This window comes from Urocitellus parryii, chromosome 1 (genome assembly GCF_045843805.1).
Source record: "Urocitellus parryii isolate mUroPar1 chromosome 1, mUroPar1.hap1, whole genome shotgun sequence".
In the NCBI taxonomy this organism is placed as follows: Eukaryota; Metazoa; Chordata; class Mammalia; order Rodentia; family Sciuridae; genus Urocitellus; species Urocitellus parryii.
The window spans coordinates 47,346,202-47,358,455 of NC_135531.1; positions in this window are offsets into that span (position 1 = coordinate 47,346,202).

The window sequence follows — 12,254 nt, forward strand, 5'->3', positions numbered from 1 at the left end:
GTCATCTTGTCTACTCCTGCCTTCAGGCAAGTAAAACACTATTCATTCCACTTTGCTGAAATTGAAATTGATTTCAAGAGTACATCTGCTGCCAGAATTCACTTGTGTTGATGCCTAATTCAATGTGTCTTTCACTGAAGCAAAACTTTAGTGCTAATTTGCTAATTAATAGCAATTAATTATAGTTGAGCCTCCATATAATCTTAGAGTCAAATTTGGGGCTTCAAAATCATCTAGGTAAACCATGCACAAAACTTAATGTACAAGAAGCAAGAGGTAACTATTAATATCATAAACCATGTCAGCATGATATTTAGATGTATAGTTGGTCCAGTGTATCCTTGGGTTCTGCAGCTGCAAACTCAAACAACTCTAGATCAAAAATATTTAATTTTTAAATTTGGGAGGGGGGCTGTTTGTCTGTTTGTTTGTTTGTTGTACTGAAGTTTGAACACAGGGGAGCTTTACCAATAAGCCACATCCCCAGCTCTTTTTATTCTTTATTTTGAGACAGGGTTTCACCAAGTTGCTTAGAACCTTAATAAATTGCTAAGGCTGGCCTTGAACTTGCCATCCTTCTGCATTTGCTTCCTAAGTTGCTAGGGTTACAGTTGTGCACCACTGGGCCTGGCCAGATCAAAAATATTTTTAAAAAATTGCATCTGTACTGAATATGTATAGAATGTTCTCCTTGTCTTTATTCCCTAAAGAGTACAGTATAACAGCAATTTGTTTAGAAATTACATTGTATGAGATATTCTATGTAATCTAGAAGTAATGTGAAGGATGCAGAAGAATATGAACAACTATATGTAAGTACTATGCCATTGTATATAAAGTACTTGAGTAGTTGCAGATTTTATCATCCATATAGGTCCTAGAACCAATGCCTTGTGGATGGATACCAGGGATGACTATAATCAGACTTAGCCAGCAATAAGTTAAGTGATATGGTAAGTTATAAACCTTTGTTAAGCCTCAGTTTCCTAACCTATGAAGTAAGAATATCAATAGCAACTACATTCAATAGTCATTAAAAAGATAAAATGAGAAAATATACTTGAAGTACTTAATGTAGTACCTGGCATATAGAAATGAACAATTAGTATAGCAATTAATATACAGAAAATGTACTGCAAATGGCAGTGTGGTTTCAGTACTTCCAGAAGAAATGGATGTGCATCATAGGGCCTGGCTTATTAAACAGTCTCTAAAATCAACTTTCTGATTACACTCCAGGACATTTGCACATACATACATTCTCCCCACAAAGCAAACCTATTCCAGTCTCTGTCAATATGGGTTTTACTCCTTCAGAGAATCTGAATTCAATCCTATAAGTAATGAGGAGGCATTATAGACCCTTAAGAAGAAAAAATACAGCATGAAAAAAAAATTGCAATGGGAAAAGACTCTTTTATCCTCAAGTCATTTCCACTTATTTTTAAGCCATTCTGCCCAAAACTATTGCTATTCAGGTGAAAAAGCTTTTGTTTTCTTTGCTATAGGACAATTTTTGTGTTACTGGTTATATCTGAACTACTCGTGAATGTTTCATGCAAGATAAAAAAAAAATAGTATTTAAAAAATACAACCTGTATGTTTTGATGTTGATTTTAAATTTTCCATATTGTAAAGGGAGCTCATGGCTTCCGATGTGACTGAATGCATTTAGCATTTAGCTCCCTGATGAAATGACAAGGGACTAAAAGAGACTGCAGAGATCTTACATTAACTTCTGTCACATTCAGAGGTTTGGGACAGGAAGTCGTGCTAGAAAAAATGTTACTGCCAGATGCTGACAGACCCCACAGCTCCTCAGACAAAATGGACATTTCCCTGTAATATGGGCCCTACCACTCCATGGAGTGTCTAGAGCAATCCCAGCTGCAGTGGAACGTGGGTTGCCAAGTACAGACACAATCTGTCCCCTCTCCTAAAATGAGGTTCTCATTATTTTTAAGGAGTCACACACAAGCTGTTGGTAATTTGCTCAAGTGAAGAGCCAACCATATTGAGTAGTTGCGACACTTCATATCTCAGAGAGCAATATGAACCCAATGTGCCCACAGTCCCAACTTAGCAGCAATTTCTGGATGTACCTAAGAATAGTTGAGACAAAGGGAAGAATGAAGCCTGTCACACACCCCTCGCTGGCCAAGCCTCACTTTTGCAATACTGAACTGACAGAAAATTATTTAGTAACTCAGCTCCCTCCTGGTGGCTGCATTACAACACAGAACAGCCTGCTCTGGCCACTCGCACCTGGTGGCTTCTCCTAGCCTCACACACTATCCTTGGACAGTGGTGTGTGAACATACCTTCAGGAAAGAACACACTTTATGCATGAAAGCATTCATCTAGTTCAGTAAGAAAAATAAACAGAAAGACATGAATTCACCAAACAATAAAAATAATCAATATGAGAAAAGATTTGACCTCAGTAATGAGACTAAAACACATGCTTAAAAATTCAACAAATTAAAGAAGCATTTTTTTTTCTGTTAAAATAATTCAGTATTTTAAAAAGTAAAAAAAAAATTGTTGCTGCTGGTGAATTTGGAACAAATTTGGAATGTTTGTGGATTGTTAAAATAGTAAATGTTGACACAAACTTCTGAAAAAGTAATTTACCAGTAAGTACTTGATGCTTTGCAAATATATTCAAAAGAAAAAGCAGGAAAATTTTCATTTCCATAATTGTGTATTTCACCCTTTTTATGGCAAAATAAAGAGTTAAGTAAAATGAGTAAAAATCCTACTAAGAAATACAATAAAAGCACAAATGAATAAGAAAAACCATGTGGGTACATTTAAAAATTATATTTGTGAGTCGGGCACTGACTATACTCCCAACGAATACCGCTACCTGTATTCCCAATGACTCGGAGTCTGAGGCAGGAGGATTGCAAGTTTGAAGTCAACCTGGACAATTTAGAGAGACCTTGTCTCAAAAATATAAAAGTAAAATGGGTTAGGGATGTAGCTCAGTGGTAAAATGCCCATGGGTTCAATTCCTGGTACTGCAAATAAATAAATAAACAAACAAATAAATAAAATATTTTGCTTCTGCAACTTTTTTGCCCAGGACTTCTATAATTTTCAAAATTTTATTGTAAAAATATTTCCTACCTAAAAAAGAATATATATGATATTTTTAAATACTTCATACAATTTCAAGTGAGATAAAAATCAGGAAAAATTATATATACTCTATGATTACAATGATAAATCCAAGGGAATTCCTTTGTATAAAATACATCTAGCGGAAAATAATCTGAAATCTAGAGGAAGATAATCTGTAGTTATCTGTAAGTGCTTTTATTCTTTTATTATCTTTATTAATATCTTTATAAATAATCTGGTGGGAGTGGGATAATAGGTAAATGCCCCCTTATTTTCCCTACTTTCAGAACTTAAACTTTTGCCAAATATAAACTATCTATCTTCAGATGCTAAATTGAAAACATGTCTGAGCCACCATATTCATTTTTCTTTTTTCAGTAATTATTTGTCAAGTTCTTCTTATGATCACAAAACAACAGGTATCAAAGGAGAGATAATTGCTTATGAGACAAATTTCATGCTTTCCAGAAGCATCTAAGAAATAGAACAGGGTAATAGAATAGCAAAGGAGAAAAATAAAATTAACCCAAATGCAATGAATTGAATTCATAAGTACACAGTGGCATTGTAAAAGGTGAAAGATAAATGTCACGGGACTGTGTCCCTTCCCTACATATTGGTAATCTGGGTGAATTTCCTTAAGTAATCATTCTATATTGTTAGACAGAATCTGGACTCAAGACAATAGGAAAATTCATCCAGACCTAGGAAGGATGCCAGGAAAAGCTGCCTGTAAACTGTACTCTGCCCTTCTCTAAACTGCCTGTGGTTATCTGTCAGTGCTTTTATTCTTTTATTATCTTTATAACCTCAGGAAACTCCCATAGATTCCTGATCAATCATCTTTACTACACATTTCACCCATTTCAAAAAATTCAGTCTATAAGAACATTTTATGTGATAGGAAGTTCAAACATTTTCAAGGTAGTTCCTTCCATTTATGGACAGCTTGACTCACTCAACATACTTATTAAATATTTCCCAAATACAAGCATTGGATTAGACCCTCTTTACACAGAGAAATAAGGAAAGGCCCTGCCCTCAAAAAGCTCATGATGCAAAAGAATGCACAATCTGTTGTCCAGTCTAAAGTCCTGAGTTGTCCTGTGTTTCTGGGATGAGCACCAAGGAAAGAGTAACTGTCTCTGCTTTGCAGACAAGCCTGGTCAGAGAAAGTGGCATTGAGGTTGCATTAAAAATAAAGGGGGAAAAAATCATAGTTAGATACCTTTAGAACACCTCTCTTGAAGATTTGAAGATTTATGCTGTGCATTTTTTATTATCTGAAACATGAAGAAATCAAGTCCTTCAGTAAAGAAATCTGTTTAGGTTCATTTAATCTTTGCCCACCCCCACTAGCTATTTTAAAATGGAACCATTTTTCATGTCACATGTGTTGAGACCTCATGGAAAGCACCTTGGGGAAAGCTGCTATCTGATGGTGACGAACTGAGTGAGGCTCAGACGTTTACTAAGTTACCCACCAAAAGTCATACCAGTAGCTGTGGCAGAAACACAGTGGAGCCCAAGGTTCTGAGTCACTCCAGGGCTGAAAATGTCCTATTAACTAAAAACGCAGTCATTTTTTGTTTGAAAAAAATCACATAACATTGACTATTAATTGACAGTCCAGTGTGATTTTAGCACATAGAAGAAAATACTAGCAATATATACAGTGGGCAAAAGATGGGAAGGTCTAAAGAAAACATAAGTCAATGATGCAACCTGAGTTTGAGAAAACCCTCAAATCTCAACCTGGAGAAGACTTGAACTAGTCACAATGAAGGGACTGAACTAGTTGTTACCTAGGGTAGTTTTGTTCTCTAAAGATCTGTCAATCTGTCCAAGAACCATGTAGAATGACTTGACTTAATGGTTAACTTATCTTAATGGTGGCAACCCTGTTTTATATCCCTGGGAAGGAGATGAACAATAAAAAGAGACAACAGACTCCATCTAACTTCACAATGAGTTCCCTGGGGAGCTTGTGTCCTCTGCGAGGAAGTTTCATTAAAATACAGGACAGATTATCATCTACTGGGAAAGGTGTAAGAACAGTCCTGCCTAAAGGAAAAGAGATGGACTCGATAAAATTTCAAAGTCATTGCCAACCTTTAGAAACAGCCTATGAGTCAGAGGCTGACTGTCCTGTCTGCGTACCATCCAGAGACTGCCTCTCCTTCTACTTCTTTGCCTCACCTTTTGATGGTTTTATTGTTTATTGGAATCTCTGTCTATCCTATGGGGAGACATGAAAATGAAAGAAGACTGGAAACAAATTTTTATATTGAATTCCTTGCTTGAGAGATTCATTTTCTTGAACAGAGCATACAATAGGAGAAGGTAAACATGATGGCTGAAATATGATTTGGATTATATATACATTTTATCATCTATTTCATGATCAAACAGAAACAGCCCTATTTTGGGATGGTAACAATTGACCAAGCTGCATTTGATAGGAGTTGGTCTAGTTAATGCTACAAACATAGATTTTCAGAAACAATTTCTACTCAAATCAAACTCTGTGAAGACTGGAACTGGTTCCCTTTCTCTATTGTCTGCCCACCCCCACCCCTTCACACACACACACACACACACACACACACACACCTATTTTTATAATCTACTACTTAAAGAAAATAACTCTGAGAAGGTTTTAGAAGAGTTGCAACATGAAACTAAATTGACTGCGTTCACAAAACAACCTCAATTCTAAAATCCCTCTTATTTAAGATGTATGCTTTTGGCTTATCTGACTTAATTACCACTGATGGTCTCTAGATTAATTTTGCTCATCATGAAACAAAAAGGTAGACTGAATTTAGCACTTACAATCTAAGGATAATGTCCAGGGTTTAAAGACTACAATGATTTCTTTAAAAAAATCAATTTGCATTGATCAGTCTTAAATCCTCCTGTAAGTATTGCTCAAAACAGAAGACTTTTAAATTAAGTATAATCAGAAGAAATTGCCAATTTCCTGGGCCCCAAGTGTGCATAAAATGGATAAAAATGATGGTTCTGCTTTTTGTTACTCTCTTGACTTCCCGCTACATGTATCCTACATCACACACTGACCTGTGTCCTCTGGCACTAATCATATTCCATAATCGGGTGACTCACAGACTGCAGCTCAGTGTGTATAATTCTAGAGAGAAAACTTTTCCCCAAGTCTCTAAGACTCCTATCCAATTTTCTACCTCAGTGCAAAAAGAACCAGGAAAATTTGCAAACAAGCTAAAGTCTATCTAGTTCCCCCTATCACTCACAAAGTTTCTTATCACCTGGATTCAGCAACAATGCCAATTGGATTATGCCCTGGCATGTATCACATGAAATAGCCAAATGGTAGTATGTTGAGCCAACTACACTTGGATGGTCTCCAGCCTTCAAATGCTACAAAGAATCCCTGATCAGATGACTGATTCAAATTATATTTTTATGTTGGACAAAAATAAAAAGGTCAGCACAGCAGTTAAGAGCACGGTATTTTGGAATCAGATAAACCAAGATCAAATCCTGACATTGACATTTGCTCAGGATCTTAGTGATTATTATCATTATCATTTTAACAGAAGATTCCTGGGACCACAGAAAGCCTGTCTTCATCTTATGTCCAATATCCTATAAATATCTCTTGTACTGTGATTTAACCTTAAAATACAATGGTATAATGAAAGTATGATACCATAAGACTCCATCTCCAGTTTTCACCAGAGTAGAGTTAAAGCCACATTATAGAAACCAGAGTTATCTTCTACAATGCATTGACAATGAATGTTTATTTCTTAATACTACTTTCCAGCTTTGTCACCTAAACCTTACAGGAGGTCCTCTGGCATGGTAAGCAGTGGTCTCACGCTCATTTGGGAATGGGAGAAGGGCAGGGGAGAATGAAAAACGGAGAAATACCATTGCAATCCACATAAGAAGTGCCTGGCCTTTCTAATTAACTATACTTTGGGAACAACCATTTATTTTTGCAAGAAGGGGAGGCAGTTTGGATGGGGGTAAAGAAAGAGTGCCAGAGGAGAAGTCACTACAAATTATAAACAAAAACCTCAGTCTTTGCAACTGACAGCTACTCTTAGGACTTCCCAGGGGAGCCAATTAGTGCCAGTTGCTAAGGTGGGTTTGGTCATATAAACCTCTGTGCTACACCCACCTGCATCACACCTATCTCCAACAGAGCTACAAAGTTTCTGTTAATGAGGCTTAGGACCAATCATCCCATCCAGAGTCCTGCCAAGGACTCCAAAGCAGATATCTTAGGGTAATCTGGAGGGAAACTCCCTTAAATTCTACTGTCATATTGGAAACCAAGATGTTTAAAAGTAATGATTTGGTTTATTCTTTCTGCACCTCTGTTTTTTTCTTTTCTTTTTCTTTTTTTTTCTTTTTTGCTTCTTATCATCTGAGGCAACAGTAACTACATGCTCTGTTATATACATTCTTATCGATTGTCCCTCTAGCTACTGAGTTCAGCTATTTTCATAAGTGAGCTCATAAAGTCCAGGTTATAAATCCATGCAAAAAAATAATAATAACAATTAGTTACATCTCCTGAATCATCTTCTCCTGTAGCAGTAGGAGACTCAGTTAACACAAGCTCTACAAAATAATTAAAGCAGAGTTTAGGAACATCTGGGAATCTGCCTGGCCAAATTGCTCTTGCATTAAAATTATTCATGGTGTTTCCACTGCTTCAGTATAAAGAGCTCGGAATGCATTGTGAAACCATTTAGAATGACCTCAGACAAATTGACATCAGTTTTCTTTCTTCTCTCCTTATAAAACAACACTCACCCTCCTAGAGGCGCAGCTACCTGGGTTACAACTATCAAACATCAAGTAGAAAACATTGATTAAAAAGCTATTGTAAACAGAACAAGAAAAAAATTTCCTCAAGTAAAGCAAATATGAATAAAATTAACACAGTGATACTACAGGTGAAAAACAATAAACTTTAAAAAAAATCTTAGGTATTTCTGAAAAGGAGACAAAAGAAAGTAAACACAGGATTAGCTCTGCAGAAGAAATCAGATAGTTTAATTTTTTTTAATAGTAAGTCTTAGACTAGAGGGGTGGATAAATATATGAAAGTAAAGTTTTAGAAGTGGGAACGCACAGAACGTGAAGCCCTAAGCTATAAGCCCAGGAGATCCAAAAGATACTCAGATTCTCCTCAAGCTCATATTTTCATGAAAACAATCAAAGGAAAATAAAGAGTTTGTAAGTTTTGTATAGGCCATATTCTCCCTGACAGGATTCTATCTTCGTGACTCAGACAAGCGGCAGCTTTAATTTGATTTTGGTGCAAATAGAATATGATGGTACCTTGGCCTAGTAGTAGCTAATATAGTCACAAAAGCACTAAAACTAAGGCTCCTTCCTTCTACCTGCCCCCATCCTTTCTCTGTGGCAGGCAGAGTTTTCTCCAGGAAGAAACTAGAATTGATTAAAAAGCTATTGTAAACAGAACAAGAAAAAAAAATTCCTCAAGGTCCTGAGCTTTGTAAAGCAAATATGAATAAAATTAACACAGTGATACAAAATGAGAGAGGTGGGGCAGGAGACACCTAAAATTCTTTTTGAGTTTTTTGGTGAAGGGACTAGGATGTCTCAGAAGGTATGCAGTATTGTCAATTTCGGCAACACCTGGCAATGTTTGCATCAACAAAAGGACATCAATCTCACTCTGAGCTGACCCTCCCCTGAAGAGGTAAGTTGTGTCTTCAGGATCCTTTTCCCCCTTCAGTTTGCCTGAGTCCCCTCGTCTGAGATTGAAATAACTTGAAGAAGTTAGAGAAGAATTGTGCTCCATTCACACATCCCATTCCATTCCAGAGAGTGAAGTGATATTTTTTTTTTTTTTTTTTTTTACAGCTGAGAACAGAACATTTAGTTTAATCCTTATGGAAAGGGCCCTTGGGTTTCACTGGTTCATTTAGTCAACACCTGCTTATCCAGTGCTCTCTGTCAGGTGTCACAGCGCTGGACACTATGGATAGAGTGATGGAAAGCATAGGCGTGCTTCTTTCTCTGTGTAGTTCACAGGAGAGAGGACAGTAATTGAAAAATGTAAATAGAGTTGAAACATGCTAAGATTGTAGAAAATAAGAAAACAGTATGTTTTGGTTACCTCTTCTACATCCTGCTGGTGGGGAAGATTCCCATTGTAGAGAGGTGGGAATGGCTGATACATGGTACCCAACAGTGCCCAGATGAAATTCACAGACACACACAGCCCAGGGGAGGACCCTCCACACCACACAGGTCACCTGGAGGTTACTTGGGAGCAGTATAACAGGAGGGACTGTGTGAGGCAGGTTTTACAGTAACAGGAGCCTGAGGTGCCCCCAATTCCCATCAGAGGATGTGACTAGCTTATTTGAATAATTCTCCAGACTGACAGGGAACTGAAGCCCACAACTCAGGGACAAGCAGACACTGTGCCTGGCCACCATGACAAGGAAGGAACATTGTTTGGCCAGGGGATCTTATCCAGAGGAGCACGATGGGGAGAACTTACAGCTTGGGTTTTAGCAAAAGTCAAGACAGCAAGTAACACTAAACTTTCATCTCAAGCCTTGCCTTGCACAGTGGCCTGGAATGATTCAGAGGCTCACTCAAGGTCCACACCTGGGATTTTCTATGGATTCATCAGATGCCTTAACTGGTAGGACCATATCCCAGAAAAACTCCATTTTCTGTCCCACTTCTCCTCTCTACATGGCCAAACACAGCTCAGGCACACAAAGCATACCAAGGGGCAGGTCACCCACTTGTGTCTCACCTCTGACACCCACACCCTGATTCTCAGAAAAAAGTCACACTTATTCTGGGATGCCCCGCCTACTGCACAGTTTGAGGCGGGGCTGAGCACTGAGGGCAAGGTGCTTCTCTGAAGCAGGCTCTCACTGTGTTCAAAACAACAGTAGTAAAGAGACAAAGCCCTATTTACGTCAGTGAACATAAGTTCGCTAGAACAGAACGGAAGTTGCAGAAGTTCAGAGCACTGGTCCCTTCTGAGAGAGCAGACAGCTTGGGAGAAGCAGCTGTCCACAGACACAGGAGGCAGGGTGCTCTGCTTAGCAGGGCCTGCTGAGAAGCAGCAGAATGCAGGAAGTGGGAAGCAACAGGAAGAACAAGCAGATGTTGACAAGGGTCGGGTCTACTGTCGTCACTCGTCACTTGAGCAGGAGGCCAAATTCCTACCCTGAACACAATCATATCATCAGTAAATGTAAGAGGGAAAGAGGGGGGTAGGCAATGATTAGAGAAGTTAAATCTCTTGCAAGGAGCACAAACAGCTTGCCACAGCAGGAGATTGGAAAGGCCCATAGAAGCAGGCACTTGAGAAACATAAAGTGGAATCAGAGTGCTTTTTTATGGAATTTTATAAAGAAAGAAAACTTGAACTTCAAGAGTCTGGCAATCTAAAATTTTTTGCAGAAAGAAAAGGTCAGTTTCTGAATAGAACAGTGCTCGCTAGTGTCTTTCTCATTTGCTCACTTTTCTTCTGAGGCATCCTGCAGCATGGGCAGCTTCTGCAGCATGGTGTGGCTCGATCATGATCAGCATGTGCCTTGCAGGGTGCATTCAGGCCATCTGGGAAGGGCAGGAGGCTTGGCAACCCCCAGACTTCTGATTCCTGAACTCTGACAGGGTCCACCTGGGGGTGTGCACACTGTAGACATCAGTCCTCACTTTCTCACCCCGGCCCAAATCTAGGTGGATACACATTCTGACTCCATAAGGTCCTAGAGTTTGTCTCTAAGTTGATAGAAGTAAGACATCTGAAAGTCACACCCATCTTACTGACTTCTTGGGGCTATCAGTGAAATGGAAATAAAAGTCAATGAACAGACATTTATGCTGAGTCAAAACATATAACTATGCTCTCCTTTGCTACAGACCAAGTGACCACGTGCCAACCATTTCCATCTAGAGCTGCACTCAAGGATAAAACCAAAGCCTGTGGGTGTCATCGTAACCCTATGTGGTTTCTCCTCAGACTGCTCAGAAACCATTTTGCTCTTTTTACTTCTCTCATCAGGCAAACCGTATTAAAATGACAGCTGAAGAGCAGTAAACTCTGTGACAGAATGAAGGTCTGTTCCAACAATAATAAAGCAATAATGTGGACTTAAACCTGTATGTATATTTTGATCACAGTCATATTAGGAATGTGCCAGGGAAGAAAAGGACTATGAAAAAATACTGTAGGTAAGCAAAGAGAAAGAGAGAAGAGAGGAAATTTATATCAGGGCTACTCAGGTTCTATAAATAGTTGTGGTTGGGACAGAACTGTTTCATGTGTGTGCGTGCACATATGTATTTATATTCTTATTTTCTAATTTCATGAATGATATATAAATATTTTAAAAATTTATATACACATATAAAATGTTCATGTATTAATATATAATACTTAAGACACATATACACAGTTACAAAATAATTAGAGTACTTCAAGACACTAGACCACCTTATAACCTATTTATTATAGAAGAGAAAGAGACCCAACTGGAAGCAGATCTAGCCAGCTTTGTCTCTTGCTAATTGTGTCTCCTTGTGCAAAGTAGGTACCCTATGGGCTTCAGTTTCCTCACCTGTAAAAACAACAACACTACCTACTCCAAGGATTTTTCTAAGATTAAACACAGATTTAACATCTGTGAAAGCAACTCCCCCATCATTGCCACTTGGAAGCATTCAAAGATGCTCGTTACCTTACCTTTTGCCCAACACTTCAGTTCAACACAGGGATCCAATCCTCTGCTTTGATTCAGGGCTCTCTGCAGAGATTAGACTGTGGAAGGTTTAGCAACTTGCAAAAAAAAAAAAAAATTACCAGATAGCTATTTCTAGATGGATGTTTGCTAGCTTTATTGCACCTAAGAGAACACTCCTCCTTTATCTATAAGATCTGCTGTCTGTGACAAGATTTATCAGGGCCCTGTAAGACCTTCTGACTAAGCAAGGGCATCCCTCATTTACACCCAAAGGCTGGTTCTTGTATGTATGCTGCTTTGTTGCTGGTATCTTTTCCTCACTTCTAACTTAATGCAGTGAACGATCAGGATCACCTAAAACCAGGGAAAAGAAGGCTTTTGCATCTC